Source organism: Galeopterus variegatus, unplaced genomic scaffold (genome assembly GCF_000696425.1).
Source record: "Galeopterus variegatus unplaced genomic scaffold, G_variegatus-3.0.2 Scaffold8313, whole genome shotgun sequence".
Lineage (NCBI taxonomy): Eukaryota > Metazoa > Chordata > Mammalia > Dermoptera > Cynocephalidae > Galeopterus > Galeopterus variegatus.
The window spans coordinates 20,027-27,732 of NW_007734424.1; the positions used below are offsets into that span (position 1 = coordinate 20,027).

Here is a 7,706-nt window from a genome sequence, read left to right on the forward strand (position 1 = left end):
TGTAACAAATTATTCTAAAACTTAATGGCTTAAAACCACATTTATTTATCTTAGAATTTCTGAGTGCTAGAAATCTGGGCATCTTAATTAGGTTGTTTGCTTTAGGGGCTCTCACCAGCTGCAATCAAGATGTGGGCTGGGGCTGCAGTCTCATTCAAGGTTCAGCTGGGGAAGTGTCCGCTTCCAAGCTCACTTACGTGGTTGCTGGCAAGCCTCAGTTCCTCAAGTATTGTTGGACTGTGGGTCTCAGTTTCTCACTGACTGTTGGCCAGAGGCCACCGTCAGTTTTTTGCCTCATGAGTCTCTCCACAGAGCATCTCAAACATGGCAGAGTGAGCAAGTCAGAGGGAGAGGAAGAGCACCAGCAAAAGAGAGATGAGTGGCAAAAGGGAAGTCACAGCCTTTATAACTTAACCTCAGGAGGGATATCCCATCATTATGATTGCATTCTCTTAGTTAGAAACAAGTCACTAGGCTCCACACACACATATACATGGAGAGGGGATTACACAAGAGTATGGGTATTAAAGGCAGAGCTCATTGGGAGTCATTTCAGAAGCTGTCCTACATTGGATCTCTTCTTGAGTAATTACTCCACATATTTTAAATATGCATGCAATGAACCTTGGGGTGCTCAGTAATATTCTCAGACAGATCCTATTTTTGCTATACCTCGTAGAAAGTACTATATCTTGAAGCTTCTGGCTGACGAATGGATTTGTTTTCTGGGTTATGCTGAGGATAAAAATTTTTCTGCTTTGAAATTTCAAAGGGAATTGGGAGGGAAGGAAGTTAAATATATACAATCAAATATATTTTTGTATATGGAAATCCTTACCTAATTTTTTTAAAGATAGGTGCATGGGCCATACAGTTTTTGAGGGCTTGCATATGAAGATGTCTTGCTGTTGCATTTCTCCATAAAAGAGTTGAGTGGACAAAATTATTGGTACACATTCTGTTCTCCTCTAAATTTTATTGACATTAATCCACTGCCTTCTATCATTTTTATTGTTGTTGTTGTTGTAGAAGGGAAGTCTTAAGTTAACTAGGTTTTAGATGCTTTTAGTAACCCCCACCTACACTAATTATTCTCCATTTTAGTATGTGCCAGCAGTGGCCTACCACAAGCACCTGTGACTTTTCACCTGAAGCTTCTCTCAGAATACAGGCTGACCTGAAGTGCCAGGGAGTTAATGTTCTTTTATCACCTTTTTTAGCCAGAGATGGATAGCAGTTCAGGATAAATAGCTTAGATTCCTCACCCCTTGGGTGGGATAACGCTAAACTGTGCTTTATATTCCTAGATTTCTCCATTGGGATTGAGCCTCCATTGCCCACAGCTGCAACCAGCTCAATAAGAGTTACTTTAATGATTGCTTATTCTCCCTTGTTTCATGTTCCCACACCCCTGCAGGGGCTTCTTGAGATCAACAAACTCGTGTCTCAGGATCTCCTTTTAGGACAACCCACTGGAACACAATTCTTTATAGGTAAGTTTGCTCACGTATAGGTAACCTTGCTCAGATGCTTTAAAATTTTTTAAATTTTATTTATTTTGGTTACTTAAAATTTTGACAACTTTACCTAGATGTTGTGTTTCTTTAACTGATTTTTCTTAGACTTGAGGAATCCTTTAAAAACTGTATGCACTTATCTTTTCTCAGTTTAGTGATTTTACTAAACAATAGCTTTGATTATTTTTTTTCCCAATTTATTCTATTTTCTTCTTCGTGAAGCTTGATTTGTTCTGATCTCTCTTCTACTATCACTAAACATCACTAAAAAGTCTAATTACATGTATTTGTCCTTATTCCCTGCATTCTAGGAAGGCTTTTCAAGTTTGTTACCCACATCACTCCTTCAGCTTTCTGCAGCATTGGTTTTGCTCTTTACTCCCTCAATACGGTCTTCAATTCTGCTTCTTTTTCTGATTACTTATTATCTCGTCCATTTCCCCCTAACATCTCATCTCAGCTTTTTAAATCACATGTTGTTTTATTTCATATATGACATACCTTTTACACTTAGCTGAAATTTTCTGGAATTTTCTTTTAGACCTTGCAATTCATAATATTATAGAGGTATGCTCCTTTCTGGGTCTTCCAAATGTTGCTTTTCTCTCTTGTTCTGTAGTTCTGTATTTTGTTTTGTTTTACATTTACATTTATTCTTTCCTTATCCTTGCTAACATCTATCTAGACTGTATCAGTTGGTATTCTCCAGAGGAACAGAATATATATAAGGATATTTTAAAAAGCTCATGGAAAGATTCATATTATCTTTTAATTTTATTTTTCCACAAACTTTGTGAAGTATCTTCATATATATACATATGCATATATATATATATATATATATATATATACACACACACACACACACACACACACACATATACCTCATATATATAAAAAGAGATTTATTGACTGAGAAGTCTCACCATCTGCCATAATCTGCTGTCTGCAAGCTGAAGGCCCAGGAAGGCTGGTGGTGTAGTTCTAGTCCATGTTTGAAGCCCTGAGAACCAGGGAAGCCAATTAGCTCTGATGTCCTAGGGCAGGAGCAAATGGATGTCCCAGCTCAAGTGGAGAGAGCGTATTTGCCCTTCCTTTGCCTTTTTCTTCCATTCAGGCCCTCAATGGATTGAAAGATGCTCACCTACATTGGTGAGGGTGGATCTACTTTTCTCAATGTACTGATTTAAATGCTGAACTCTTCCTGAAATATCCTCACAGACACACCCAGAGATAATGTTTGACCAGTTATGGGGGCACCCCTTAGCCCAGTCAAGCTGACACATAAAACTAACCATCACACAGACTTAGTGTTTATCAACAAATAGGGCGATTAATTTGGCCTACATGCTTCTTTCTATCTGTGCAGAGATCAAATCTCTTTGTCAGATCTCTTGTTGGAGGAGGGAGTTTCATATACACAGGTCCTAGATAAATTCACGTTTTCTAGCAGGCATAAACCCCGTGAGGGCTCCTCCTTTTTGTACTAATTTTCTAGGACATTAAAAACTGTGATTAAATTTGCCAGGATTCTTCATGCCATTTCCAATTGTGCCCACTCTTAACCCTCTCTCCCATTTCCTGCCCAGTTACTTTTTTAGGATTTCCAGACCCTGAAAAGATGTAGAGGAATGCCAGTGGAGGTGGGAAGGCATGGTTTCAGGAGTTTAGAGGTCTCCACACTCCACAATGGTTCTAAGCATTAGAGAGGGATGGTTTCTCAGAGCAGGCCTCACATGTCTGTTTAAGAAACACTTATGTTGGGGGCCGGCCCAGTGGCGCACTGCTACAGTGCGCCGCTTGGGAGTGTGGTGGCGCTCCCGCCGAGGGTTCGGATCCCACATACAGACTGGTTCCTGCTCACTGGCTGAGCGAGGTGTGGGAGCAACACCGAGGGTTGCGATCCCGTTGCCGGTCCCGGTCCGGTACGGGCGCGACACTGAGGGTTGCGATCCATTGCCGGACACGAAAAAAGACAAAAAAAAAAAAAAAAAAAAAAAAAAAAAAAAGAAACACTTATGTTGGAACGGTTATAGCAGATTTTTCCTACTTAATTTTCCATGGCCCTTTTTTCATAAAGCAAAGCTGGTTAATGCCATGAACTGGTACTTTGGTCAACTTGCTAAATTCATGTCCAGGTTTCTCATAACTGTTACCAGTTGCTCCCCGATTTTGGCATTAGGTTGTGTGACAGTCTTAATTTCTAGTGGCCTTGTGTATTGTCTTGTTTTAATGTGTTGTCATTAAGATTTTCATGATAGATTGAGAGATACTACTTAAGTAAATACTAACGAGACACTCCCTTGAATGAGAAATCTCATCTTCATGTATATTGCAATAAGTACATAAGAGATTAACAATAGGGCTTTGTGATTTCTTGTGTTTTAAACTTTACTTGTCAGTAATGTTATTTTCTATTATGTGATTAAAATATCATCTATGAAAAATAACTTGATAAGCCTGCTTTGCATATGCAATAAATGTCTAGCTTAACATTATTTTTGAGTCAACCACCTCAACTTTAATCTACATGCCAATCTTGAGGAATATTACTGCCAAAAATTGTGATAAAGTACCCCGAAGCATACATATTCATGGCCATTGCTTTATGTCTCTCCTCAGAATTCATGATTATATCCAAGGTAGTGACAGAAACACAGAAGATATCCAAGAAAGCAAAACATAAGCCACATAGCGTAGTTCCCCATCTTTAAAAGGTATTAAAACCATCAACATGAGAGTGATTGATGTGCATGAAGATATCATAAATGTGCAAAACTTTGAAGGCTTTTTCTGATATGCTGAAAATGAAAATATGGGAAGTCAGACTTCAAAATTCACATGCTTGTTTTTTTGAAGTTTAAACTTTGGCCCTGGACACCTTTCATTAAGATTAACGGTAGAACAACTAAACTTTTCTCGGTGTAGATAAATACATATCCGGACCAAAGATCGACATCTTGTTTTTTTGAAGTTTAAACTTTGGCCCTGGACACCTTTCATTAAGATTAACGGTAGAACCACTAAACTTTTCTCGGTGTAGATAAATACATATCCGGACCAAAGATCGACATTCGATGAGTAGAAAAGTCTGTACATTTAGTTATTTGCCAGGGTGTGCTGGAGTGGATTTTATGGTTTCCTGAGAACCAATTATGCACATCCCTTCTGAACTCTGCTTTCAATGACATCACATTGGTAGCTTAAAACCCACCATGTCTAGGGCACTTATGTCATAGAAATTGGTAAATGCTACAGTTCGGGATTTTCCCTCCCAGAAAGCCACTTGTAAAACACTTACCAGCATACCACAATTATTAGGTCTATTTTGATACTTCCTTTCCTGATGATCACATGATTATATTTACTTTATTTAAAGTAAACTCCTAGCCTTCATCATAGTGATGGATTGAGTCATCCAATGATATTGGATTAAAATTTCCATACTTTTGCTTTTACATAATAGCAGGAACCTATGTTCAAACAATGATTTTGCCCCTTGTATTTCATAAGGAATTGTTAGTTTGTGGTTTGTACAAAAATGTAACAACTATAAACTAGATCCTCTTTGATTTTTTTTTATCATTAATCATTCCAATTAAAAGATGCACTTCTATGTTTTTTAAAGTTTAACATTGATTAGAAGATGAATGCCTCCAGTTATATTAATAATGAACTTAATTTCATTTGCTCTAGAGAGTGTTTTCTAGATGAGTGTCACTGGCTTAGGGACATTCCAGCTCTGCTCCATCACTCTGTAGCGTGGAGGGCTTGCCTGGTGTGGGTTTGGGGAACACGCCGTCTGAGAGGAGTACCCTGAGAAGTCACGAGGCAGGAATTCCAGGAGACTACTGCCCTGTATTTCTCTTGACCACCCTGATATTTCTTTCTTCCTTAGTCTTTCCAATTCTCCTTTCATCATGATCTGGTTCATTGCTTATTGTACTTGTGAGGTTGCATTTATTTAATTTTAATTTTAAAAAAGGAACAGTTTATGAGAAAGACCACCATGCAGAATCATGTAGGTGACCTAGGTAAGAAAGCAATTTGTCATCTCTTTAAGCTGGTATTTTAAAGATGCATGTTCAATATTTATTTGAGGAAGAGGGAATGTCAGCACTGGTTAGGAATCCCCCCTCCCTTTTTTTTCATGCTGTATTATCTTTAATAAAGTACAAAGACATTTCTAATATGTCACCCAGAGACCATTTCACCCACTGCTCTGTTTGGCTGCTAGTTTATTATCTCTCTCTTCAGCAATGGTGAGGTGGATACCTTTTCCTTGGGAAAGAGAAATACATGGTTTGTTGCCTTTGCTGATAACAAAAATGTTGAAGAGCTGGGTGGCAAAGCTGTTGCTGTTGGCATCTTTCACATGAACCATATTGAAAGAGCTAGGATGTCTCTCTCTGTTAGTGATCACGCCAACTCTTCCCAGGTTAACACCTCTGTTCACCATACAAAGGTTACCAGTGTCCAACTTGATGAAATCAGGGATCTTGCCAGTCTCCAAGTCAACCTGAATGGTGTCATTCACTTTGATGAGGGGATCAGGGTAGCGGATGGTGTAAGCCTCATGGGTCACCAGGTGAGGGATTCCTTTTATGCCCACAAAGATCTGTCTCACTTTGCACAACTTGTATTTGGCCTCCTCAGATATAATATGATGAACAAAAAAGTGAACCTTTGTGTCATAGATCAGGTGAAAATTATCTTCAGTCTTATCAATGCTGATGACATCCATAAAATCAGGAGGGTAGGTTATATCAGTCCGGACCTTGCCATCAATCTTAATGAACCACTGCATGCAAATCTTCTTTAATTCATCTCCTGTCAGAGCCCTACTTAAGACTGTGCCTTAGGAAAATGGTGAGAGGGAGACATTCTCTCAGCTTGTGGGGACCAGTGGGTAGATGAAGAGCAAACACACCGGTCAATTTTTCCAGCATCCAATGCTTCAGAGATGCTACCTGCTTCAGATGTTTCTTGGGACTATGAGTCATGGCTGTGCTAGGTATGGAAAGCAGGAATTCTTTGTTGTTTCCACTTGAAATCACAATTCCTGTTTATTCTGCAGGACCAATTTATATGTAGCTGGCTGGAATGGAACTGAAGGGCAGGGTTGAGTTAACTGGCACCAAACTAATTCAGCAATATTTTAATGTTCCTTGGAGAAGAGCTTCTCGACTTTTCATGTACATATCCATCACCTGAGAATCTTGTTAAAAGCAGATTCAGAAATCCTCATTCAGTTGGCCTGGGTCAGGGCCTGAGAGTCTGCATTTGTAACAAGGTCGCACATACTGCTGCTGCTGCTGCTGCTGCTGGTCCAGGGGTCACATTTTGAGTAGCAAGGCTTTGTGTGGGGGAGGGAAGGTGGGGAGGTGTAGCACCACTTCTAATCTGGCTTTGAATGGAAGGGCCAATATTTTTATATGATAAGGGGGAGAACGATAGGCTAGTTTTCTTTTTTTTAACTTATGAACTCTTAAAACATTGGGTGGGTGGGGGGGCGCAGATTGAGGAGTGGGTCACTGGCCCTAACATTAAAGAAATTCCCTGATCATTTTAGATATCTTGCCCCAAATGGAAGCTTATACTCCCAGGAAAGAATTATATGATTCTGTGATTTTAGAATTTGGATTTCAAAGTTGCTGAGTAGAATATGAGATATGGAAGCTCTGACTGGCCTATACCTGTAATTGTTTTAAAAATGATAAGATTTTGATCTACTCAGTAAGAATCTTTGTTAAAAAATATTCTTTTAAAAGGAATAAGAAAGGGTATTGAAACTGAAAACATAAAGCCCACCAGTAATAAAGTAATGATTTGAAGTGAACACCACTAGACACCTAGACAGTGACATTTCTGAAGAATTACTATGATGACCATGTGAATTCACTTTCTCATGCATAGGACATTCTGATTTATGAATATGGTGTGAGGGTTAATTTTAGATGTTAACTAGATTAAGGAATACCTAGAAAACTGGTAAAGCATTATTTTTGTATACATCTGTGAGGGTGTTTCCAGAGTAGATTAGCATGTGAGCCTGAGTGGACTGGGTGGGGAAGATCTGCCTTCAGTATGGGCAGGCACCATCCAATCTGCTGGGGTCCTCCCAGGAGAGAATAAAAACAGAGAAAATGTGAGTCAGTCTACCTATCCTTGTGGTGCAGCTCAGTCCAA

At 39.2% G+C, this 7,706-nt stretch overlaps 1 pseudogene; it reads right to left on the reverse strand.

Moving 5' to 3' along the window:
* Positions 1 to 5,727: 5,727 nt before the first annotated feature.
* On the reverse strand, positions 5,728 to 6,520 carry LOC103608331 (annotated as a pseudogene).
* Between the last annotated feature and the right edge of the window lie 1,186 nt (positions 6,521 to 7,706).